At 43.2% G+C, this 26,998-nt stretch overlaps 1 non-coding gene across 1 annotated transcript; it reads right to left on the bottom strand.

The window, feature by feature from the left end:
* Window positions 1-12,544: 12,544 nt before the first annotated feature.
* trnar-ucu (transfer RNA arginine (anticodon UCU)) lies at window positions 12,545-12,636 on the bottom strand. Its single transcript is given in 2 exon segments — window positions 12,545-12,580; window positions 12,600-12,636. It is a non-coding gene; the product is annotated as a tRNA-Arg (tRNA).
* Window positions 12,637-26,998: the final 14,362 nt, after the last annotated feature.

The following is a 26,998-nucleotide window of genomic DNA, read 5'->3' as shown; positions in this document are numbered from 1 at the left end:
AGAGGCGAAAGCTCAGTTAGGGTGCTTGAGGGTTACAAGGTAGCCAGGAAAGACCGAAAGAGATATTTCAGATGAGTCAGGAGGAGAAATGAGAAGTTTTTGGGGGATAGGGTCAGGGTAAACACTGAGGCTTTCTATTGGTATTTAAGGAATAAATGAATGACGAAATTAAGATGTTGGCCAATCAGCAATAGCAGTGGAAGGTTGTGTGTGGAGTCAGAGGAGATGGGGGAAGCACTAAATGAATACTTTTCAACAGTATTCAGTCTAGAAAACGACAATGATGTCGAGGAGATTACTGAGATACAGGCTACTACACTAGGTGGGATTGAGGTTCAAAAGGAGGAGGTATTAGAAATCCTGCAGAGTGTGAAAATAGATAGGCCCCCTGGGCTGGATGTGCTTTTTCCTAGGATTTTCTGGGAAGCCGGGGGGATATTGTCGAGCGTTTGGAATTGAACTTTAAATCGTCATTGTCTACAGGGATAGTGCCATGAGTCCTGAGGATAGCAAATATGGTTCCCATGTTCAAGAAGGGGAGTAGGGATAATCCTGTTAATTGTAGGTCAGTTAGCCTCACTTCAGTTGTTGGTAAATTGTTGGAAAAGGTCATAAGAGATAGGATTTATAACCGTCTGGAAAGGAATAATTTGTTCAGAGATAGTCAGCATGGTTTTGTGAAGGGTAGTTCGTGCCTCACAAACCTAACTGATTTCTTTGAGAAGGTGACCAAGCAGGTCGATTAGAGTAAACAGGTTGATGTTGTGTATATGGATTTCAGCAAGGCGTTCGATAAGGTTCCCCACAGTAGGTTATTGCATAAAATGCGGAGGAGTGGGATTTTGGGAGATGTAGCAGTTTTTATCAGTTATTGGCTTGCTGAAAGAAGACAGAGGGTGGTGGTTGATGGAAAATGTTCATCCTGAAGTCCAGTTGCCAGTGGGAAACCGCCAGGGTCGGCGTTGGGTCCACTGCTGTTCGTTATATTTTATAAGCGACCTGATTGAGGGCGTAGAAGGGTGGGTTATTAAGTTTCAGACGACACTAAGGTCGGTGGAGTTGTGGATAGTGATGAAGGATGTGGTAGTTTACAAAGAGACATAGATAAGCTACCGAGCTGGGCTGAGAGGTGGCAAATGGAGTTTAATGGGGACAAGTGAGAGGTGATTCCTTTTGATCGGAACAACTGGAATGCAAAGTATTGTGCTAATGGTAACTTTCTTGGTAGTGTAGGTGAGCAGAGTGATCTCGGTGTTCTCGTAGAGAGATCCTTGAAGTTTGCCATCCAGGTTGACAAGTTTGTTAAGAAGGCATACAGTGTTTTAGCTTTTATTACTTGAGGGATCGAGTTCTGGAACCATGATGTTATGCTACAGCTGGACAAAATTCTAATGCGGCCGCATTTGGACTATTGTATACAGTTCTGGTCACAACATTATAAGAAGGATGATGAAGCTTTGGAAAAGTTGCAGAGGAGATTTACTCGTATGTTGCATGGTATGAAGGGAAGGTCTTACGAGGAAAGGGTGAGGGACGTGTGGTTGTTTTCGTCAGAGAGAAGAAAGTTGAGAGGTGACTTAATAGAGACGTATCATATAATCAGAGGATTTAGATAGGGTGGACAGAGAGAGCCTTCTTCCAAGAATGGCGATGGCGAGCACGAGGGGGCATAGAATTAAATTGAGGGGGGATAGATATAGGACAGATGTCAGAGGTAGTTTCTTTACTCAGAGAGTAGTAAGGGTATGGAATGTTTAACCTGCAACGGTAATAGATACGCCAACTGTAAGTACATTTAAGTTCTCATTGGACCAACATATGGACGTACATGGAATAGTGTAGGTTAGATGGACTACAGATTGGGATGACAGGTTGGCGAATCATCGAACGTCGAAGGGACTGTACAGTGCTGTAATGTTCTATTTTCTATGTTCTATGATCGAACTCCCACTGCTTCTATTCAAAGGTGTACTTGCGTTCTGTTCACAGTTTCATTGTTCATTATCTGAATGGCATTTTTACGAACGCCTATTTTCCCAAACGTGCACTGCGGCTTTCGCAGCTTTATCTTTCCACAAGGGCTCCCACATGGTGGAAGGGAAGGAGTTGCAGGTTATTTACCCAATGATGTAATTCTGAGTTCTTCCAATACCTCTCCCGCATGTGGAAGTACTCACAACAAGGGTTGCTCACCCATCACCGGGCGGCAAAATTTCAAATTTTTCATCATTTTCTGCAAATCTCTTGACTGTCTTCCCTCTAACAATCACTGTCATATCCTTAGGCCCACTCAAGAGCAAATAGAGCTGGTCAATGGTATGCCAACCCAGCCAGCGGCCACGACACCCAATATTATGTTTTAAAGTGCACTCTCAGATATTCTGCATTCCCTCGAATTGCAAGCTCCGGAGCATGTTCGATTTGAACTGTTTCACGTTTGGTGCCTAACAGTCACCTGCCAACGCCATAAATTATGCATTCCCGTGGCAACGTAAATCGCACCAGGCAAAAGGAAAGGAATTACTCACCAAGTGATTGAGAAAAACTGCAATACATGCTGAAATCAAGGGTAATGAGCTGGTATCAATACTACTTCGTGCCTTTTATATAAAAGAAGGTTCAAAGCTTTTACTTTGTGTGAGATTAAACAAATGTTGATCCCTGTCTCCTTATGAGATATTGGGAAGCTGACAAAGTGTTATATCAAGCAAGTGATCAAAGAAGTGGGTTTCAAGTCGTATTTTGTCTCACAAAACGAAGCTTGTATCACAAAAGATGACCGAAGTTTTTCTGCTAAAGGTCATCATCTTTTGTCAGTCTCAAAACGCTTCATATGTTAGTGCTGCCATAGATCAGTGGTTCGAGCTCGGGGTTGTAACCTCGATTCACACTACAGCCTTGCTGAATTTTCTTGCAACTATTGCAGCAAGCATCCGAAGGTGCGTTCTCCGTGTTGTTAGGTATTAATTTTGAAGGAATATCTGGAAGTCATTTTATAGACAGAACATACCCACTCCCCGCCCCAGACCCCATTTGTTACAGTTTGGAAGTCCACATACGTGTTTTTCCTTCGAGGAACGTGAGGATGACAAGCTTCTGATGCGAAAATTGCCTTCGTTTGGCAGAAAGAACAACGTTATTCATGAAAAGCAGAAAAGTAACGGTGAAACAATGGGGGACGAAAACGTACAGGGATACGGTTGAATGCTTCTGTTCCTTATGTAGAGACAGGAATCTGCTGGAATTCATTTAAACAGGCAGAAAGTTGGAAGACCACAGCTCACCAGGCTGCCTCAGATTTGGAGAAGTCAACATTTAGCAGGTACCAATTATTACCGATTGGGACAGTCCTTGAGGGTTAGACTCCCGCCTGTTTACTCCTCTGCTTATGGAAACAGAATCGGTTTTAAAGCGAGTCATGAAGAAAGAAGTGGCCAAACGGGTCAATTCCTCATTTTATGGAAGTTGGGCTCTCCTGAGGCCTTTGTCACTTTCAAAAGATGTGTCTGCATAGATCCCTCTATGGGTCAAAATGAGGCTCAGTTTTCCCGCAGTTCATGATCAAATTTGACGGTATCTGACTTCAGACTCATTCACTGGTTCATTGGAGATTAAAACTTTGCAAGGAAAGTTTCGTTCAGATGAATACTTCAGACGTCAAGCTGTGGGGCAATTAGTGGAAACTGGAAACGAGAATATTTGGATGTTTGATGACTGGCACTGACATAATGTATTATTCTGTGCTCTAAAAGCACGTTGTCACAAACACTCTTTTTTGGAAGGAATTTCTCATTGCAGGAAAAAAACCCTATTCTGTTAAGAGAAGATGCAATTGCACATGCCGTCCTTCTTGGTCGACTAGTGGTTACCATAAAGCGCTTTCACCGCTGTGGTTTGGGTTAATTTCTTGGTCAGGGAATCTGGATCAATTGTTCCTGATAAGGGCAACAACACAAGTCGAACGTCTTTGACATTTCAAACGCGTCCGAATGTGCCTTGCATAATTGTGCAGGGCCGCAAGTTGGCTCACTGGTTATCACTGCTGCCTCACAGCGCCAGAGATATGATTTGCCGACAACTGGGTCGACTGTCAGTAAGTTGCCTTATTCAGGAGCAAATGAAGAGAAAATGGGTAAGGAATTGTTCTGTGAGGGTTAATCACAGGAGGATTGGTGTGCATTTGTTGTATCGTATAAGTAATTTCTGAACTGTAGGCATTCCACGTTCCCTTATTGTGTTGCTTTAGCACATGTTCAGACAGGTGAGAAAAGTGAGGAAAAATAGTCACGACCCAATCAGTGATTGATTCATTGTGCAACAACCAACGGCTTCACTTTTGACTGAACTAGCTCCAATTTTCCCCACATTGGTAATGGTAGTACACAGCATTAGAGCGGCTTTTCATGTGTTGGTTTGGCCCCAGCATCCTTTTTCAACATGGACTATACTGGGACATAAAGAGATGATAAAAGACATGGATGGCGATGACTGGAATGAAAAGACGTCAGGAAGAATGGACAGCGTTTACTTGGAAACAGAAAAAATGGAAAGGAAGCCAACGATATAGTGGGGGATAATGCCATATGATAAGACAAAGCGGGGTATCATGGGATGGTGGAAAAGACGAATAGATTATGTGGCGTGACACCAGGTAAAACTGAGTTGTGTCCGTATAGAAGATTTCTAGGCGATGTGAATTTGGTGAGAGTAAACAGGAGGGAAATTCCCTCATTCGAATGGATCTATATCTAGAGTAAAGAACTTGAAAACCAGCGATGAATGATAAAGAAAAGTTTGGAGCTCGCATTCTTTTTCTTTCTACAGCTATTGAATTCGAAAATGATTACTTTTTCTCAGGAAAAATTATTTAGAAGCTGATTCTAAAATATTTGTAAAGATACGTGCAGACACACAAGGAGCGAATTTCATCGGGACAGGGAGTCTGGGCGGCTAGAATGGGTACACGCTACGTGCACACTCTCTAATTGGTTAACGTTAATTGGAAAGAAGCCTCATAACACCTGCAACTGACCACGACTAAGTGTAGAATGAGCTGATTGTGAGGAAAGCGTTAGCAGCTTGTTCTACGTGAACTTCTATAAATTCTAAAAGAATTGAGCTGTTTGTGTTAGCTCAGCATTAAAGGGAAGCCAGTTAGCACAGTCTGCTGCATAACTGTTTTATGATATAAAGTGATGCCAACAGTGTGGGAATAATTTGCGCAATGTCTCAGCATACCTTCAGGATCCTGATCTCCCCATTCAGCTAATACTTTAGGAGATGTCGAGAATCAAAAAGAAACTACACTATCGTGAGTTGGAACTGACATGCCGATGTGATGCACCTTTGTTCTTTCATCTGTTGCAGTAGAACATTTGGCTGCAATCACAAAGAAGGGAGTGAGTTCATTTGATTCTCACTCATCTCCCCCAACCATATCTAGTGACAAGACACGAAAATAATTCATGCTTGAATTCTGTAATCTTCATAGCAGTACTTAAAAACAGCTTTGTCATTTCTATTCCAGTTTTTCTGATAACAGGCAAAATGTCCAATAAGATAAACCTAATAGCTTTTGGATTGTTTTAATGGACTGTGCGAGTTTGTAGCACAATTAGTAATATGATACGAGCTAAACGTCCTTTCCAGAATTTAACACAGCGCAGGACCAGCGACATGACAAACGTCATCGACTTCAAAAATCACCTCTGTATCTCTCGTGAGTGATGGATATTCACTTAGGGAGTCTTTATGGCTGGTCTTAAGTAACTGAGGTATTTCCCAAGGACAGAACACTCCACAAAATCAGATATTTTTTTGAATAAATGCTGTTTTACTGAATGTTCTTTTGCAACTTTTAAATATATATGCATACACACAAAAATGCACGCCCACACACATTTATACATATATGTACATACACATATGTATATACATATAGCTCGCACATTCGACGGGAAGAACATTCGACGAGGAGGTTGAACAGTTCATCCACTTTACAAGGAGGTTGAACAGTTCATCCACTTTATATCCGAACGCCTTCGTGCTCCCACGAGGAGGTTAAACAGTTCATCCACTTTATATCGGCGCAGCCTCGTGCTCCCACGAGGAGGTTGAACAGTTCTTCCACTTTACCAACACCTTCCACCCCGATCTCAAATTCACCTGGACCGTCTCAGACTCCTCCCTCCCCTTCCTAGACCTTTCCATTTCTATCTCGGGTGACCGAATCGACACGGACATTTACTATAAACCGACCGACTCCCACCCTGCCCCCTGAAAAAACGCCATCGGATATTCCCAATTCCATCGTCTCCACCGCATCTGTTCCCAGGAGGACCAGTTCCACAACCATACAGTCCAGATGGCCTCCTTCTTCAAGGAGCGCAAATTCCAGCCAGACATAGTAGACGATGCCCTCCACCGCATCTCTTCCACTTCCCGCTACTCCGCCCTTGAGCACCGCCCCTCCAACCGCCACCAGGACAGAACCCCATGGTCCTCACTTACCACTCCACCAACCTCCATGTACAACGTTTCATTCGTCGTCATTTCCGCCACCTCCAAACGGACCACACCACCAGGTATATATTTCCCTCCCCTCCCCTATCAGCGATCCGAAAAGACCACTCCCTCCGTGACTCCCTCGTCAGGTCCACAACCCACACCAACCCAACCTCCACTCCCGGCACCTTCCCCTGCAACCACAAGAAATGCAAAACTTGCGCCCACACCTCCCCCCTTACTTCCCTCCAAGGCCCCAAGGGACACTTCCATATCCACCCCAAATTCACCTGCACGTTCACACACATCATCTATTGCATCCGCTACACCCGATGTGGCCTCCTCTGTATTGGGGAGACAGGCCGCCTACTTGTGGAATGTTTCAGAGAACACCACTGGGACACCCGGACCAACCAACCCCACCACCCGTAACTCCCCCTCCCACTCCACCAAGGACATGCAGGTTCTTGAACTCCTCCATCGCCAGACCATGGCAACACGACGGTTGGAGGAAGAGCGCCTCATCTTCTGCCTGGGAACGCTCCAACCACAAGGGATGAACTCGGATTTCTCTAGTTTCCTCATTTCCCCTCCCCCACCTTGTCTCAGTCAAATTCCTCGAACTCAGCACCGCCTTCCTAACCTGCAATATTCTTCCTGAACTCTCTGCCCCCACCGCACTCCTACCTATCACCCTCACCTTGACCTCCCTCCACCAATCGCATTTTCAACGCCCCTCACCCAAGTCCCTCCTCCCTACCTTTTATCTTAGCCTGCTGGACACACCTTCCTGAAACGTCGATTCTCCTGTTCCTTGGATGTTGCCTGACCTACTGCGCTTTTCCAGCAACACATTTTCAGCTCTGACCTCCAGTATCTCCAGTCCTCACTTTCTCCTAACACATTCCAATGGCCGACCAACCAATTCCAAATATTCTGAATGCACACACACACACACACGTGTGTGTGTGTGTGTGCGTGTGTGTGTGAATTCACAACATTAGAAATGGATGGTCGGCCATTTGAATGTTCTTCCTGTGGAATGTGAGATCTCAGAGTTTACTGTAATGTCCCTGACATTTGAATCTACGGGAATTGCACCCAACTCCATCTCCTTGGCAGCAGCTTTAGGGAACTGGAGCTGAACATTGGATCTTTGGGTAGTGTGAGGAGAATTGGGAGGAGTTATATGGAGGCAGTTGCACTTCAGGTACAAGAAACAGGTCGATGGTATTCAGTCGGGAGACGAAAAGGGAACAGGCAGCTAGTGCAGGCATCCACTTTGGCTGTGCCCATCTGTAACAAGCATACCGTAGTGTACGTTTGGGGGGATGTCCTACGAGGGGTAAGCCATGGTGAACAGATCTCTGGCACAGTGTTTGTCCCTGTGATCAGAAGGGTAGTGGAGAGGGGAGGAGAGCAATAGTTATTGGGGACTAAATGGTGAGGGGGACAGATTGCAGTTTATGTGGGTACAGGGCAGGATCATGATTGATGTGAAACCTCCACGTTACCAAGGTTTGTGATGTCTCTCAGCGTGTTTTCAGGACCCTTAAGGGGAGGGGGAGATGCCCGAGGTCATGTTTCGCATATGCACTAACAAATTATAATAAAATTGATGTGGATGTATGGAAGGAATTCAGGGATCCAGGGTGACATTTTAGAACGAGATCAAACAGAGTTGTTCTCTCTGATTGGTTACACATGCCACATTCTCGTGAGGGAAAGAATAGGGAGAGAGCAGATGAACACGTGGTTGTAAAGATAGTGCAGATGATAGGGATTTGGATATCTGGATAGTTGGGGCTCATTCTGGAGTCGGTTGGACCTCTCCAAACAAGATGGTTTTCACCTGACCCGGAAGGGTACCAATATCCTGAGTGGATAATTTTCTAAAGCTCCTCAGGAGGGTTTAAACGAATTCAGCAGCGGATTGCGAACCTGAATTTTAGCTGCGGTTTGCTGGAAGTTTTGAGTGGTTAGGACATAAACGGGATTTCGGGTTTGCGAGTGAATGTTGGCAAGGATGAAGATGGTTTGAGGTGTGCCTACTTCACCGCTAGGAGCATCTGGGATAAAGCCGTTGTCATGGGTTGTTAACTGGGACTTCAATATTGTGACCATTTCAGAGACATGAATGGAGCACTGAAATGAATGGTTGTTCCTTGCACCTCAGTTTCGATTTTTCAGTAAGAACAGGGAAGTCGTTAAAGAGGGGGAGATGTGGCATTTTTAGTCAAAGACAGTGCTGTGGTAGCAGAAAGGATATTTGGTGAGGACCCGACTCAATCTGCTGAACTAGAATGGGCTGAGATTAAAATGAGGCAAGTAGAGGTCACCACCAAAATGTTCTAGAGATATGGTGGAAAAGATTGCAAAGATGATTCTGGATAGGAACGGAAGTAACAAGGTAGCTGTAGTGGTGAAGTTTAACTTTCCAAATATTGATTGGAAATGTTATTGTTTGAGGAGATCTGATTGGTCAGTCTTTGTCCAATGTGTGCAGGAGGGTTTCGTGACGCAGCATGTAGACAGGCCAACAAGAATCAAAAACATATTCGATTTGGTACTGCGTAATGAAGCAAGTCAACTGTTGGATTTGGAGATAATTGAGCACTTTGGTAATAGTGACCACAATTCGGTATGTTTATTTCGTGATGCATAGGAATATATATATATATCGCAGAGCATGAGCTACCGCTGGGAGAAAAGCCAGTTTGATGCGATCAGCATGAGTTAGGATGCATCAGATGGGAAAGTAAACGCATGGGGTTTTGCAAACCTTAAATATGGAGCTTGTTCAGGTAAGCTCTCATGCATGTCCTTGATAAGTGTAAGTGCGTCATGCAGGGAATATGAGGTTGAGACAGGGAGCCATTTTTACTCAAAAAGTTGAAATTCTTGTCAAGATGGAGAAGGCCGTGCATGTAAACATGTAATATGAAAGCTGACTTAGGGCACTTGAAAATTAAAAGCTAGCAAGGAAGGGCCAAAAGAGAGAGCTACTCAGAGCAAAGAGGGGACATTAAAAGTCTTTAGCTGGCAGGGTCATTTAAAAACCGGAAGCTTTATCTTGTCATTTCAAGAATAAAAGAATATCTAGGATATCATTGGGGCCTGCCAAGAACAGTAGGAGGACGTCGTCAACGGAGTCCGTGGATAGGAGAGCCTTTGAATGTTTATTTTTCATCATATCTCAAATGAAAAAGACAATGCTGTTGAAGAGAATTTTGAGATGCAATCTGTAAGAATAAACGAAATTTATATTCATAAAGACGAGTTGTTAGCAATTCTTGAAATCCTGAAAGTAGATTTGTCCCCTGGGCTTGATGGGATGTATCATAGGTTTCTTTGGGAATCGTGGGAGGAGATTGCAGAACTTTTGACTACCAACTTTATTTCGTCAGTGTCTATGTTATTAGTGTGAGAAGACTCGAGTTCAGCAAATATTGTCCCCTTCTTCACGAAGAGTAGTAGGGAGAACGCTGGAAATTATGGAACAGTGAGCCGTATTTCCTTGAAGGTGAAGTTTTGGGAAAGGTTATGAGAGTTATGATTTATGATCACCGAAGCAGAAAGAAGTTGATTCGCTACAGTCAACACGATTTTGCGAATATCAGGTTGTGGCTCACAAACTTTACTGAGCTTTTTGAAAAGGTCAAAAAACAAGTGGATGAGAGTAAAGTGGTTAACATCATGGATATGATTTTCACGAATGCACGGTCGGCTGTTGCAGAAAATACACAGACATGGGATTGAGGGTGATTTTGCGGTTTAGATCAGTAATTGGCTCGCTGAAAGAACACAGAGTGTGGTAGTTAATGGAAAATATTCATTCTGGGGTTCAGTTATTCATGGTGTACCACAAGGTTCCTGTTAGGGTCCACTGCTATTTGTCACCTTTATAAATAACGTGGGTTCGAGCATGGGATAATGGATGAGCAAATTCGCAGAACACACTAAGTCGATGGAGTTGTCAACAGTGCCGAAGTCTGCTGCAGGTTACAGACAGACATGAATAATCTGCAGATCGGGACTCAGGGGTGGCATATGGAGGTTATTTTGGAAAAGTGTGATGTGATTTACTTTGGAATGAACAACAAGAATAAAATGTTCTGGGCTAATTGTAATATTCTTGGAAGTTTAGATGAGCAGAGCGATCTCGGCGTCTACGTATATAAAACTCTGAAAGTTAACACACACGTTAATGGGTTTGTTTGCAATGAGCACAGTGTGTTCGGTTTTATTGCCAGAGGGATTGAGTTTCAGGGCCAAACGATTCCTTTGCAGCTCCAGAAATTTGTCTGGTATGGCCAATCTTGTCGAGTTCTGGTCGCCACATTATAGGACGGATGTGAAAGCATTGGAAAGGTTGTACACGAGATTTCCTCGGATGTTGCCTTCATTGAAGGGAAGGTCTTACGAGGAAAGGCTGAGGGACTTGAGGCTGTTTTTGATAGAGATAAGAAGGTTGAGAAGTGAATTAATAGAGACATAAAAGATTATCAGAGTTTGCCTTAAGGTGGACAGCGAAGGCGTTTTCTTCAAATGGTGATGGTTGGCACAAGGGCACATCGATGTAAGTTGAGGGTGATAGATGCCGAGGTAGCTGCCTTTCTCAGAGAGTAGTAAGAGTGCAGAACGCCTTTTCTTCAACAGTCGTAGACTCACCAACCTTCAAGGCAATTAAATGATCATTTGTTAAACTTCCGGTTTTTCATGTAAAAATGCTGGTCAGATGGAATTCAGATTGGTCTTACAGGTCGGTGCAAAATTAGTGCCAAATGCACTTTATTGCAATGTAATATTCCGGGTTTAAACTGTTCTTCAGCTTGAAGTTGCAATCATCTCTGGTCAGTATAAGTAAAACAAAGACCTGGCGAGAATCCAATGCACAACTTTGGCAGTTCATGTGCTGCCATTCTGTCATGCAAGTACAGCAAGCTAACTAATTGCACCACTGCATCTGCAGTCTAATGGTGGCGAACGTCTCCTGATCTTACCACTGGGCCCCTCAACCGAATTACTTTTTTTCTGTGTATCTGAAATGAAACGCAGTGCAGAGGTGGTTATACTGATAATGGATCATAGATTGTGAAGCATCAGCTTCAGGAAAATGGTATAGATAAATGTGGTGAAAATCGGTTTTATTGAATACTGCATACATTTACCATGGCTTCCTGCGTTGGTCACAGGCAATGTTTTCCTTCTATAGGCTTCAATTCGTCAGAAAATTCGATTCACTGATATTTCACCAACTTCGTTTGGCATGTTCATCTGAGACATCGACCCACACTGCATACAACATCAACAATGTTCAGCATACTATGTGCACGAGAATGTGGCATGGTTTTTATGCACAGTGAGGATTGAATAATGTTCTGCAAGGGCAAATTAAATTCAGTTTAATTCGTAAAGTCGCAAGAATCCAGAGTAAGATTCAAAATGTCAGAAATTCACGTTCATTACCTTGGCCAGAATTCCAGCCCAGCAAAGGGGAAATCTGCCCCTGAATCCCCAGAATCCAATTGTTTGCTCCATGTGTCCACTTGGAAACCTATGTGAAGGAACATTAAGCCTGAAGGAGAACTTGTGAGAATCCTCCGCTGTCTGATCTAAAGCTGAAACAAGAGCTGTCGATTCCAGCCGGGAGGGAAGCAAAGTGGAGATGAGACCAAAATATTATTTGGCGTTTACTTCATATTGTCCTCAATGTGATTATTTAAAAATCTTGGCCAGAAATGGCACAGACACAAAGGAGCAGAAGGAGGCCATTCTTAACACCGATCCTGTCCTGCCACGTAATTTGATATCATCATGGCTCACACAACAATTGTATGTCTTTTTCCAGCCCATCCACAACGTCGTACTGGCTAACAGGCATTTATCGATCTCTACCATAAATAGACATCGATAATGTACATCTGTGGGAGGAAAGTGTTCCGTTTCGAGACAGTTCGGTTTATGCACGAATATTACCGGTTTTGCAGATGAGCAGCCGAGTCTGGTCTGACCACTTTGCAAAACATAAATTAAAACACGACCCTGATGGGATTCGAACCCACAACCTTTGAATCGCAACCTGAATAGAGATGTAGAAGTCCAACGCGCTTTCCATTGCGCCACAGAGCCGCGCCTTATGTTGCCGTTAAGCCCACAAGTTTGCCTTTGATGCATTGCATTCAGGACACCAATCTCGCGCCTGTCTGTCCTCGTCACACTTTCTGGTACCTGGTCCTTATCCACTAGTGCTCTGGCTCATCAAGTGTTCAGCTACAGACTGCTGAAACGTTCTCATGACACTTACCTTTACCACATGTTCAGATAATAATTTCCAGATAATCAATACTCTACAGGTGAAAGTATTATTCCCAAATCTCCTCCTTGTCTCCTGTCTTTCATTTATGTTACTCTGTTCCTTCCCAATACAGGCTTATCCCTGTCACACATATCTATCCTCTTCATAAAATGAGCACGTTAATCGGATTCTTATTCAGCCTTCTCTGCGCTTAGAGTTACATCCCCAACCTAGCTCGCGTACCTTCACAATGGGAGTGGTCAAATCCTTGCCATTCTTTTCATCTCCTGTGAAATTCTCCTCCTGCATTCAGACGCTTCCAGTATCTGGCGATTACAAGAGAAAAACAAAGTTCTCAGAAGAAAAACCAAAAGGTCCGAACAAAATCAGCAGCTCTTGTCTATCTCTGCTGAGGAAGGAAAGTTAACGCTTCGAGTCCAATGATCCGTCTTCAGAACTAATGGGAAGGGAGGGTGGGTGAAGTATGTGTAAGACGGCAGACGGTTTCTAAAATTATTGAACTTGATGTTGGGTCCAAAAGTTTTCATGGTCTGTCGGTAGAAAATTAGTTGCGTATCTTACAGCTTATGTTGTGTCTTGAAGGAGCACTGCAGCAGACCAGAGACTGAAATGATGGCTTGGGAACACAGTGTCTAGATTTGAGTGGTGCTGGAAAAGCACAACAGTTCAGGCAGCACCCGAGGAGCAGTGAAATCGTCGTTTCGGCAAACAGCCTTTCATCAGGAATATAAGCAGAGAGCCTGAAGGGTGGGAACATAGTGTAATGTTGAAGTTACAGGAACTGGAACATCGGGATGGTATTTGTTGATTCTGGACAGAACGTAAGTGATCTCAGCTTTGTCAGCGACTTAATGTTCCTCTCTCCATTGGAGAGAGATCACATTCTGAGCAGGAAATACAGTTGCCTCGATTAGCTGAAGTGCAGAGAAATCTCTGGACCATGCGACCGGGAGCTTCCAGAGTGAGGAGAAATATCTGAAACCAGCAGGAAACGTAACTGACAACAACAAACGTCACAATGCAGGACAGGCACTTCGGCCCTCGCTGTTACTGCAACCTGTAAAATAATTTAATGCCCATTGTAATGGTAAATTAACATTTATTTTAAATCCAATAAAAGCACAGGAAAACAAATAAGTAATTATTTGACTTTGCAGAGGCATGTGTTGCAGACAGACAAAAAAAAAATGTAAAGTTAAACCGAAATAATAGCAGACATACAAGGCCAGTAAACTACCATACCAGGGACAAACAGTCAAGGAATGAGAAAAAAAATCCTTTTGATGTGGAAGACACCTTTCCTCACGTACCATTGGCGAAGGCATCCAGCGAGAGGTGGCAGGATTTGAGACGATGCATACTGCAGGCACAAAAAAACGAAAGATTGTGTTTTCAGCGACGACGTGGGTACCTGATTCAATACACACATAAGGACAGATATGAAGAAACTAAATTGGCTAACTCAGGCAGATAGAGCAGTCCAGGTAACCCCCGCCAAAAGGGTAGCCTGGCGATTAGTTATGGTAGATGTTTCGGACCCAAGATTAAGAAGGGTCACTACTGAGTGCAGGGCAATAGGCAAACGTGATGTGGGGTTCATAGGTAGCTGTGAACCCATAAGGATAGCCCGGAAATCTGAGTATTGCCCATGCAGAGCACGAGACCCGTTAAAACACGAGACTACCAAAGGATACTACTTTGCATCCCTCCTGAAAGCTTGAGTGATAATCCCCTGTGGATAATCACCGGTGAGAGCCCCCATTTTTCTGGTCAAAAAGGCAAACATTCCAGGTGAATCGGGGAAACGGAGCTTTGTTCAAGACCAGCAGGTAGTCAATTATGCTGTTGTTCCGCCCGCCCCAAATGTTCCTAATCCTTGTACTATTTCAGTTCGAATTCCACCTGACAGTAAATGGTTTTCTGCCACGGAATTATCAAATATCTTCTTTAGTGTACCGGTACACCCAGAAAGTCAATTCTGGTTCACTTTTCCACTCAACGGAAAATCATATACACTCAAGCGACTTTGTCAAGGTGACTGTAAGTCCCCCATCATAATTAATGAGGCTCGATGCTGGAGTCGGGAGATTTGTGTTTTAACCATGGGGTCAGCGCTTCTGTAGTATGTAGACGAATGCTTAATAGCAGCACCAACAGAGGAACAATGTGAGAAAGATACGCTTGTGTCGCTCTGCCATCTCGCCGTGAATGGGCACAAATCTTGTGTCGCAAATCTACAATTTGTGCAACAACAGGTGAAGTTCTTTGGTCATTTCTTGTCTGAATCAGGGAAGTGCATTGGTCAAGACAAAGTTCAAGCAATTTGCAAATTCCAAAGCCTCACACGAAGTAACAAGTGCTATTCTTTTTGGTCTTGCACTCCTACTGTCGATTTTTTATCCCACATTACACAACCCTTGAGGCGCCTCTAAATGAAATTTCCAATGGCTTAGAGTTTCAGAACCAGAGATCGTTGCAGCTGAACATGCGCTCCAAAATCACACCTACACTGGGGGTCAGAATCAAAACAAGCCTTTTGTACAAACGGTAGATGCATGACATCTGATCGGATGCAGGAGAATGTGGGAAAATTGAGGCAGGTAGCTTACATTTTGGCTAAACCTAGACCCCGTAGCGGCAGGATTGCCTATATGCCTGCAAGCCGTGTTTGCAGCTTCAAAAGTTTGTTGTAGCGTCCAGGGACACAGTCGGCTTTGGAGAATTAAGCCTCCTGGTCCCACATGGATCCTTACTATTTTTCGAGCAAAACACAGCACACATGTCTGCAGCACGTTGGCTCAGAAACAATACTGTACTATTGGAGATGCCTAACATTACAATAACGAGATGTAACGTCCGTAATGCTGCTAGCCTTCTCGCCACAACAGGAGACAGAGACCCACATGACTGTGTCGCTGTAACTCACCAAGACCAGGCGTGCAGGCTTCACAAACACAGTATCAGGATATTGCGTTTTTTTGTGAATGGGTCCGCATTCAGGGGCAAACGGATAGGCCACAATGGTGTTTGGTATGCTGTAGTAAATAGCCACGAGGTAGTCAAAGCGGAATCACTCACTTGTCATCTGTCAGCTCAAGCAACAAAGCTGATTGCCTTGACTGAGGCATGTCAATTGGCTGAGTGAATGATAGAGAATATTTACACAGACTGCAGGTATGCATTCGGGGTTGTACATAATTGTGGAACTCTGTGGAAACACAGGGGGTTCTTGACCTCCACTGGAAAGCCCAAAATACACCGTGGTCTGACTTCTGACCTCCTGGAAGCGGTCCTACCGCCTAAATCATTCGTTGTCTGTAAATGTGAAGCCCACACGAAAAAGTACGATTCCCTTTCTCAAGGCAATGCGAATGCAAACTCTTCGGGAAGGACAGCAGCCCAGCAGCCGCCAAGTGATCAGTTGACATGTGTATGTCAATTATTTGTAATCTAAAGCAGACTTATGGGAGGTCGAGTCGCAGGCCACGCCGAAGGACAAGCATGAATGGACAATGGCAGGGTGCAGAATGAGGGAATGGGTGTGGTGTGGCCCCATTGGTAAACCCTGTCAACGCGATTATTATTCCCATTCCGTGCCAATTAATACACAGTGAGGACCATGTGTCAAAAGGGGGGGGGAAGTGTAGCGATCTTGATATTTAATTTGGTTTCCGTGGTCGAATCTGTAAGTCCTCCTCGGACATTGTGCAAAATAATTTTCCAAAGGTCATCTTAGTCAGTCCGGGACTGAGATTCAGAAAAGAACAAATGTTTCTTTTTTTTGGAGCTGGCTGTGTTTACATTCTCCCCACCTCAAGTTTATAAGGACTTATAGACTTGATTTCTGTCAGTCCAGGTGAGACACTTTGTGATGCGGGTACTTTCATTGGCAAAGAAAATACATTTATCCCCATGAAGCTTCCATTCGTCCTCTGTCTGCCCATTCATTCAATTTGATCACTGCTGTTCTGATAAATTTCACCTCTGCTGTCCTGTTGTTCTTCCATAATTCGAGGGAACGTCGAACAGAAACCCAAAATCATATTAATGTTCGGTTGTTCATGTTACATCAATGACCAGACCAGAACAAGCTAGCAGGAATTTCAATAACAGAAAAATATTTTAAAAATTCCTTCCCGAAAATCAACCGACTGCAAAGTCAAAATATGAGAAATGTCAGAGTGCACTGAGATTTAGCCAATTTCACAACGCTCGGACACACCTAGCCGAGTTCAGTCTTTGCGAAATGTTTATTTATAATTGTGACAATTCCCTGGGGCAGATCCTCCCTCAATCCACAAAAATGTATGCTGTCAAAAACTATTTCAGTTCAGATTAAAATGGCTCAAGATACTCTCCATCAATCCTAGGTTACTGCGCCATGTCAATTGAAGTGTATTCAGATAAGGTTAGAACTCCCAGCCTTTTCTCCCACAGCTCTCTATTCCAGTTGCTCCAGCCTCGTTTGGAGCTCCCATCCTGGGCTTTTCACGCACATCTCTGCCTTTATAGAAGAATTGCATGCTCACGGACTTGGTCACTGGCAGAAAGAGTAAAGATTCTCGCATTCATTCCGCTCTCAAATTCCGATCGGATCTTCACCACTGCGTCGCCAAATTTCTGTTATTCCAGACCTGGAAGCCAGTGTGATTGAAGTGTGTAACCGTAGTTACAACCTTCGTAATGATGAGAAACTTCGTTGTTATTTAAACCAACATTTCACCAATTTGTTTGCTAAGCCTGTAAAATTCATCTTTTCTCGAAATCTATCGAAATCAGTCTTCGACATTCTCAATGATGGACTTTCCACTGCCACTGAGGACATCGAAGATGACGATACAACCCAATCTCAGTAGGTTATCCTTTGTGCATGTGGTGCTGTTCCTCGCCAATCTCAGTCATTGCATTTATTGCGTTTACTGTTGGTTATTTTTTCATGTGATTGTATAGTGGCTCATCCTCTGCATTGTGGCCGAAGCAACCTGCATTCAAATCCGAGTATCAGCAATGCGCATTTGTTCCATGTTACTCCACATAACACTTGCAAAACAAACGCAGAAAGGAAGAAATCAATTTTTAAGGGTAAAATGCTCTCGAAGGTGATGATTTTCTTGCTTCAAACTTTATCTGTACATAATCTCAGAGAAGTTTCTCCCTTTCCCAATCACCATTCTTCCATTCTATCCTTCCTCACATGCCACTGGGGCTTTGCACAAAGTAACATTCACTTTCACATTGACACCGTTAAGTAAGTGCTGCAGCTGTCACTCTTCTTATGTGAACTTGCACCAATACCACCATGAGGAGCTTTAAGCCACTTAATGCAATCAGATAATGTGGTTTGGTTATTAATCCTCATGTAAAGTGTTTGATTTGCATGGACCAGATATTATTGGAGCACTGGATTCATGAAAAGGACGCAGAATAGTATCGAGGAAAAGAGACTTTATTGGAAAAGACCAATGTTTGAGAATTCCCCACATTTATTTCCAGTCTTTATTCGTCTCTCGCTAGAGTGTTATGTATAATTCTGCAATTCACATAAAATAAGCGACATGAGAGCTGTGGAAATGGTGCAGAAGTGATTTGCCAATATATTGTCTGGACTGAAGAAATTCAGCTATGAAAGAGTTTCGACAGACTGGCTTTGCTTTTGTGAGAGCAGGAGAGATTGAGCGGAGACAGTATTGAGATGTAGGAAATAATAAGGGGCACGGTGGCACAGTGGTTAGCACTGCTGCCTCACAGCGCCTGAGACCCGGGTTCAATTCCCGCCTCAGGCGACTGACTGTGTGGAGTTTGCACATTCTCCCCGTGTCTGCGTGGGTTTCCTCCGGGTGCTCCGGTTTCCTCCCACAGTCCAAAGATGTGCAGGGTCAGGTGAATTGGCCATGGGAAATTGCCCGTAGTGTTAGGTAAGGGGTATGTAGGGGTAGGGGTATGGGTGGGTTTCGCTTCGGCGGGTCGGCGGGTCGGTGTGGACTTGTTGGGCCGAAGGGCCTGTTTCCACACTGTAATGTAATCTAATCTAATGGATTGGGTACACTTAACGAAATATTTCTCGATGATGGATGGATCAATCAATCATAGATTTAAGATAAGAGTCATAAACGTTCGAGTAGCTCTACATAAAAAAATCTTTATCAGCTTGCGAGTCATTGGAATCCAGACATCATTGTCCCTATGAGTCAGAGCGGCAGAAATTCTAATAATCTTCAGAGATACTTAACTGTGAATTTGTAATGGTTAAGGCATACAACGGTAAATGATTGAAAATGGGATGAGGATAATCAAGCAGGTTGTTATTGACAAGGGGATGCACAAGTAGCGTGCAGCCTCAGTTAGTTCTGACATCCAACTGGTGGCGTTTGGTAACCTCAGTTGTCACGTTGGATGCCAGTTTTCATTTTCCCGCTGGGGCAGCTCTGACTGTTTCAGAGTTTCAAGGTTTGTGTAAAAATCTGTTGTTCAGGTGAAGGATGCAGATGGTGTGGGGAAGTTCGATGGATTTGGGAAGTTGGTTTGCGGACCTTTCCTCCCCTTTCTCGGTGATATCTTCAAGGCAGATGAAACTCATGTGAAGCTCTGCTGTCCTGCAGCGTTTCGAATTGATTTGATTTATTTCCCACTGCATTCAATTGTTGTTTCTTGTCGTTAATTTGCATGTCCCAATATATTGAGTCCAGATCAACTTGTTTTTTAATGGAGTCATTGGACGAGTCTCGTCATTCCAGACATTCTCTGGCTTCACTCTGTTTAGCTGGCCCCAATGTATTTGTGTTGTCACAGTCGAATTTGTTGTCCTCGTCATCGCTGTGCATTGCTACTTGGAACAGCTGGTTGTGTTGTTTAGTGGATCTTCCAGAAATATTTTGCAACAATAGATATTCCCGCAGATTCTTGTCAAAACCAACGCCAGGAGGACATGCCATTACCCAACAAACCAAGCTCTCTAAATGATACGTAAAAGTATGTCTCAGCATGTACAGCCAGACTCCTCTGACCACTCAGAGTTATGAGACAGCATAAAGCGAAAGACATATTTGAAACAATTCACCAAAAAATGGACCAAATACCCATCATAGGCAAGACAAATTTGAAAAAAAAAAGTATTGCATGTCGTGACTGCAGGAAACATTATACAGGACAGACAACTCACGATACGCATTCTTGAAGATCAACTTGACATGAAACACCACTGCCAGGTGTCCGCAGTAAGTTGACTCATGACACTGAGTGTCGCTGATTCCGTGGCTGGAATCTCGCAATGTGTGACAGTCTGCAGCAATGGAGAATGTGTTCCTGGAAAAGTACAGCAGGTTATGCAGCATCCAAGAAGCAGGAGAATGGATGTTTCTTACATGAATACTTCATTAGACATTCGGCCAAAACGTCGATTCTGCTACTCCTCAGATGCTGCCTGATCTGCTGTGTTTTCCAGCACCACACTCTTGACTCTGATCTCCAGTATCTACAGTCCACACTTTATCCTCCGTCTGCAGCATTAGGTAGTTCCTTGTGTGAGGGAACTGTTGACATTACCAATGTAAAATTCGATTGCTGATTGAGAAACAGCCCAAAAGTGTGTTTCTGTTGTTTTGAGTTTCCTGGATGTACAATGTGTGCTTCTGAGATCGCACCGTTTGCGGTAGTCTGGGGAGCGGCTGCAGTTATCTGCGTTTACATCCTAGATGCTATTGGTGCGGTTTGATTTATTCTTGATTTATGCAACAGTAACACAGTGGCAAATCAATTAATATTTCAAGAAGGCAGACCGACGTGGAAAATGTCGATGTGCTGGTGACATTTGATCAGAGATTACCGAGATTCAGGAGAAACGAATGTTGATTACTTTCGGGTTGTGATGAAAAACAACCAGGGAAATAAGTCACCAGCGGGTACAGTTTACAAGGGCACTCATAGGAAGCAAAATGCGAAATAAAACGTACAAAATAACGAAGACAGATGAAGGATGAGTGTAATCATGGGTAATCTGACTTCCACTCCGCAGTTCCCCTAATTCCCACACCCAGCCCCTTTGTAAACAAATGGTAGAGAACCATAAACATTAACATCGTCTATTGGAACGATCCAAGTCTTTTCTAAATTTTCGATTTGGCGAGTAAGTTTCAGTTATTTTTTTTTCTTTCCTGGGAAACCATCTCTTTCATTGTTAGCAATCGTAAAGGGAGCCATCCTTTTTATCATGGAAATAATATGATACTAAATTTTGTTTGTGGAGTATATAAGAAAACACTGTCACACGTTTCTTCTACTTTCTGTCGGTTTTAATGGTTCTCTGTGTTTTGAATCTTCCAACCAACGTGCATGACCTCATAATCCGGACATGTAATTGCATCTGACAAGTTTTTGCCCACTCACCCAATCTATCTATATGCCTATTCATATTGCCACGATCTCATCATAACATTCTCTCCCACGCATGTGTATTGCCAGCAAATTTGGACACATTTTACACTGCCCCTTTCTCTATGCTATTAACAGAGAGATAATTGAAGCCTTGAATATACTCAGTCTTGAAAGGCCTCTGCTGTAAATGTTTCTACATACTTGCAACCCTCTGAATGTGAGAACATCCTCCTCATTTATTTCTTATGTGGGTAACCCCTTCCCCTGAGATTGGGATCTCCGGTCCTTCACTATTCTGGATATAAAGTAGAACAGAACAAACTTTTAAAGTAAAACATATTCCCACTGCTCTCTCCAGTGCCAGTTCTGAGTTTTCTTTTTTAACCTTTGTTTGAACAAACTGCCCTGATGAGCACATTATAACTGACAATGACACATCTGCTTCACAGGTGCTTCAGTGCCTGTGATTGGAGTGGAGCTGAAAGGCGCGATAGAAGTGCATCTTTTTTCACTCGACTATTTCCATGTTATTAATCTCTCTGCTCATGAAAATGGATCCGTTATATGCATTCAATCTCTCATCAATACCGAACATGTTTCACTCACAGTTGATTTTAAATGATTTCTTGTTGGATGAGTTATCTCTGCAACTCCAGAAAAACCATCCCAACAAATCGATATGTTCTCAGGTCTGCTCATTTCTTGACATACAGAAAACTTGCTCCAAAGAAAATATTTCCATAGTCGTGAATCTCTCCACAAAAGGAGTTTAATTTATCTCTCTACATGGTGCAAAGCAGAGGATTGTGAAAAGATTCTAGGAAAATGTTGCCAATTGTCAAATGGGAAACCTTTCAGCAAGCAAAACAGAAATCCCAGCGTCGAGCTTTGTGAATTTTTAGATATTCCTTGGGGCGCGGATTCAGTGGAAAATGAAGGGTTAACTGGCCGGCTGGGCAGAGACAGTTTAGAAATCTTTCTGTTCTTTCGGAGGCCGGTGTACTCCGGACTTGAATTGATGTACTCCGGACTTGAATTGATCTGTGACATTGAAGGATTCTGTTCCTGCACGTCAGGAAGTCAAATCTCATCTCAGCTCCGGGGCAATTAGAAAATACGGGAACAGGTAGGACACTGAAAGGCTGGAAATGAGGCGATCTCTGTAGGAGGATAACTTATTTCCGGTGTCATGCATGTGGCTGTAAAGGGTGGTATCAGCCTATTCCCATGTATTCATCGTGAATTGCCCAGGATTTACTTTGGAAACTACATACTAATTAAAGATGTTTGTCAATATGTGAGGAGCAGGCTGCAGCTTGCATTCGGGGATCATTGAAGCCATTGGATCAACAGTCTCTGTCGCGAGGTGAGTCATTGTTTTCGGCTCTTCACTGACAGGTTGCTGTTCTCCCACGACCCAGGAACAGAGCGACAGCTGTTCTCACACAATCTGTTTTTTTTTACCGCACAGTTCCGAGATTTTACCGAGTTCAGAAAAATATTCCTCAAAAGGCTCGAAGGGAGAAGGTTCCGCTTTTAGGAGAGCTAGTTCCCGGTGACATGTATGTGTCTGCAAAGTGTGAGATCAAACTGTTCCCATTGTCCACAATGAATGCTCCAGGATTAATTTTGGAAACGTCAAACCAATTGAAGACAATTTTCGTTTTGCGAAGGATAGGCAAAAGCTTGAATTCATTAACAGTCTGCTTTAGGAGATCCTGCAAGGGGCCTGCTACAAGGGACTCTGTGAAGCAATTAGTCCTCTCGTCTGGCTGTTAACCGAGCTCAAGGAACTCGGCAGGTATGACATTAGATGTGAAAGAAAATAGAGTTCTGAAAAACTCCTGGAGAAGCTCCGAATCGTTGTCTCTGTTTATCTCTCCCCAGATGCTGCCAGATCTGTTTAGTTTTTCCTGCAATCTCTCCTTTCTTTTTAAATGAATGACCATTTCAACCATCGAGATTGTTTACACAGTCCAAACATGACCTGACGTTTAACCCTATCGAAACTGTGGTGATTGAATTCAAACAAATAAACTTGAAACGAATTTAGTAGCGCGCTTCTGCAGTTGTGGCCAAGTGTTGACGCGATGGACGTTAATTCCACTAAGGATTTCTCATTGCAGTTAAGTATTTTCTGACTGTAATTGAGAGCCGAGAGTGAATTTGAAGAGTGCTTGTTCCCTGCTTTCTTGTTTCAAATTCAAATCGCAGGATAAGGTGAAATGTGTATAACTCAGGCAAGGAACGTTAATCATCTGCAACCAACCGCCTGTCAGGAGAGAAAAAGCAGGTAAGATCCATTTAGTTGTAAACTTCCATTACTGAATACGTTTCCCTCTCTGACAAAAGTGACGCCAAATGAGATAACAACCGTTCAGGGGATTGTGTTGGACTGGCGCAGACTTAGTGGGCCAAAGGGCATTTTTGTGCTAGACACTTCCATGGTCAGCTGCGAGGTGGTCAGTTTGTGAAGTAACAGGACATCCTTTGCAAAATGTCCCTCGGTGAGGAAGAGGTCGAAACTACTCTCCCCGATAGTTCTGATAGTCACGATATTCATTGGCACCAATTACCAATTTCAATTGGTAATAACTATTACGGTGCATATTTGTGGAATCAGTCTATCTGACAATCAGGACGATGAGACCGTGATGTCTCATTACTCAGCCAAGAGCAAGCTCTTGCAGCTTACATTCCCTGGCTCTGCTTGTGAGATAAAGATTACTTTCTCGATGTGCCTGTGTTTATATCAAACAGCTCATTGACATCGGGACTGGACGTTCAGGGGAAAGTGGAGGTGTGACAGAGGCTGAAATAGAACAAGATGAGACCCCAGGAGTCAGACGGTTTGTTTTGGTGGGATTTCTGTTATTGAAAGTTACACATGAGAATCGTGTTCGATTATTTCAGCTCAGTATCCATTTCATATCGTGGCTCAGCACAACGGTGCACATTTTCTGGCGAAGTGCCTTGTCTTCCACTTCAAGCCACCTTTCTCTGGAGAAACTTACAGACGTAAAGCACATGAAGTGGAGAGAATCCTGAGGAAACTGTCACTTTCGGGGAATGTGCCTGTGTGACTGCTTCGGTATGTGACCATGAGAATACGCTCCTCAAAGGGGTTACAACAGTGTGACCAGGTCAACCTTCAGTACCATTGTTATGTCATTTAAGATCACAGAAAGAAGGTAACTGCTTCTAACCGGGACTAGAATAGATGTATGCCTGATATCGTGCGCTTCACGATGGACGAATGACCCGTCTCCACTCCTCTCCCACATGCATTTTAAACTCGAGGCCAGAGAGAAACTGACCTGACGAGAAAATCGCTTCACAACCTTCTACTATCAATTTTGCAAATTTATTCCTATCTTGCCACCTAAAACATTCAATTAAATGTAAAAAAATGAATGTGCTCTCAGCAAATGGGACACCTTTGGATACAGTCCTTCAGCCTCAAAACGACCCTACACAACTATTCTCAGCATACTTCTGTTAAACTAATTTTATATCTAAGTGGAAAACTTCCATTTAACTCCATGCGATCTAACTTTATGAATTAGTCAACCATGTGGAACCGTGTAAAATGTTTTATTGAAGTCCAAATGAGCAAAGTCTGTTACTTTGTCCTCATTGATCTTCTTGGTTACGCCCTAAAAAAACTCAATCAATTCTGTGCAAAACCAGCCTGATTATCCTGATTCATTCCTTGTATCTAAACATTCATATAAATCCTATCATTTAGAATTGTACCAAACAACTTACCCACGACCATAACCAGACACAATCACCTATGGCTCCCAGGCTTCTGCGTGAATTCCTTTCTAAACAAAGGCACAATAGCCATCCTCTGGTCATTCGGCGGCCCACTCGTCATAATAGATGATAAAAATATTTCTACGAAAGTTCCAAAGGTTTCTTTCCCGAACTTCCCACAAATTTCCGCGATACAGGAGATTAGATCCCAGGGAAATATCCAACTTTATATTTTCCAGGTCCTCCAGTCCTTCCTCTTTTCAATGTGAACGACTTTCAAAACATCAATATTTAATTGTACCCGTTATGTCGTTCTCCATGGTGTAAACTGACGTGAAGTGAACATTATATGTCTCTCCATCTGCTGAGATTCAAGACAAATGTGAGCTCTTTAATCTTAAAGTCCTATTTAGTCTCAAGTTCTTAATTATTGTAGCTTCTCTTTCTATTATACTTAGCTTTATGTTCTGATGACATCTCATATCCTCGATTGACCTTTATAATATCCTCCATAAGAATGCCCCTCCACTCCTTATATCGTTCAAGAGATTCACTGTGTTTATATGGAAGCTGTCCCCTTTTTTTAAAAAAAAGTCTTATACAAGGCGTAAATCTCAGCAACCAACATTGTTCTAACGGAATACCTACAATGTGGAACGACCATTTGGACCAAGAAGCCCCCACTAATCCTGCGAAGGGAATCACACTCAAACTCACACCTCTACTCAATTCCTGAAACTCTGCATTTCCCATGACCAAAGAACGTCAGCCGCACATCTTTCGTCTGGGGAGGAATGTGCAAACTCCAAATCCACAGTCATCCAAAGTAGATATTAAACCAACATCGCTGAGCCAGCAAGACATGGGTAATCGCCACTGAGGCAGCCATTATGAACCTCCGATCCACCACTCAAAATATATCATCACCAACACCTACTCTTAATGTTCCAAATGCATCTGCCCAGAGCCTCCTATTGACTGAGGTCTAAACCTCTGCCCGTGCTTTCCTATTCGCTTGAACTGAACGCCTGCATTGTATTTGCCTTCCTAAACACCAACTGAAACTGCATATGAATCATAAGAGAAAATTGAACTTTGAATTCTTTCTGCTTTCATAAAATTGTTTGTGCCACTACTCTTACCACCAATCATATGTTCGCACACTTTTCCACAAAGTACCACAACTGCAACTATTTTTTTTCAAAGCACTCAGTTTGTTCAAGTCATTTTGCCGCATGCCCGCTTAAACAAGAAGATCTGCCCTTGCGCCGATCATTGTATCTTCTTCAAATGGAGCAGCAACACCCTCAATTCCTTTGAATGGATCCTTCATACATAATGTGAATAGATGTGTTGCCAACACTGACTCCTGCTGAAATCCACTAGTCACGGGCTGCCATCCTGGAGAAGACCCCTTTACCCAACTGTCTGCCTTCTGCCAATCAGCCAAGCCTCAATCCATGTCCTCTTCTTTAGCAGGTTGCCATACTGCACCTTGACATATGCCGAGGGAAATTCAAGCTTGTAACCTCCACCGGCTTGACTACGTCTAACTTGCTCATTACCTACTCAAAGCATTTAACACAAAGCTGATTTATTTGATTGTTATCTAGAATATTCCAACTTTGATTCCAGGCCTGAATGTGAAGAACAACAATGTTCAATTGCTGTTGCGATATGTAAACACTACGCTGCCTTAGTAGGGTCGATGAGTGAGTGAATTCCTTCCCTCAGTGGGATCCTCTATTCTCTCAACAGGGTCGATGAGTGAACTAACTGTTTTGCTCACATGGAGCAGGTAAATACTTGCGGCCAAATGCAAACCAGTTGGTGTACTGAGAGTTGAGATGATCGCTTAAACCTATTCCTGGAATAGGTTCCTTGAAACGTCTCTCACAATTCGAAAATATAGATGTGAAATCAGTTCTACAGAGACTGGAGAGCACATCCCACAGGCTACATATTTGATAGCTCTCTCCATAATGTGATGACGTTCATGATGAACTGTCCCCAGGAACGTTTATAATGATTAATGTCTTTATTCAG

Source organism: Chiloscyllium plagiosum, unplaced genomic scaffold, assembly GCF_037043375.1.
Source record: "Chiloscyllium plagiosum isolate Xiang-an unplaced genomic scaffold, Cpla_swu_hap1 HiC_scaffold_191, whole genome shotgun sequence".
Classification (NCBI taxonomy): Eukaryota; Metazoa; Chordata; class Chondrichthyes; order Orectolobiformes; family Hemiscylliidae; genus Chiloscyllium; species Chiloscyllium plagiosum.
The sequence above is the reverse complement of the archived record's forward strand: the minus strand, read 5'-3'. Positions and strand labels throughout refer to the sequence as shown.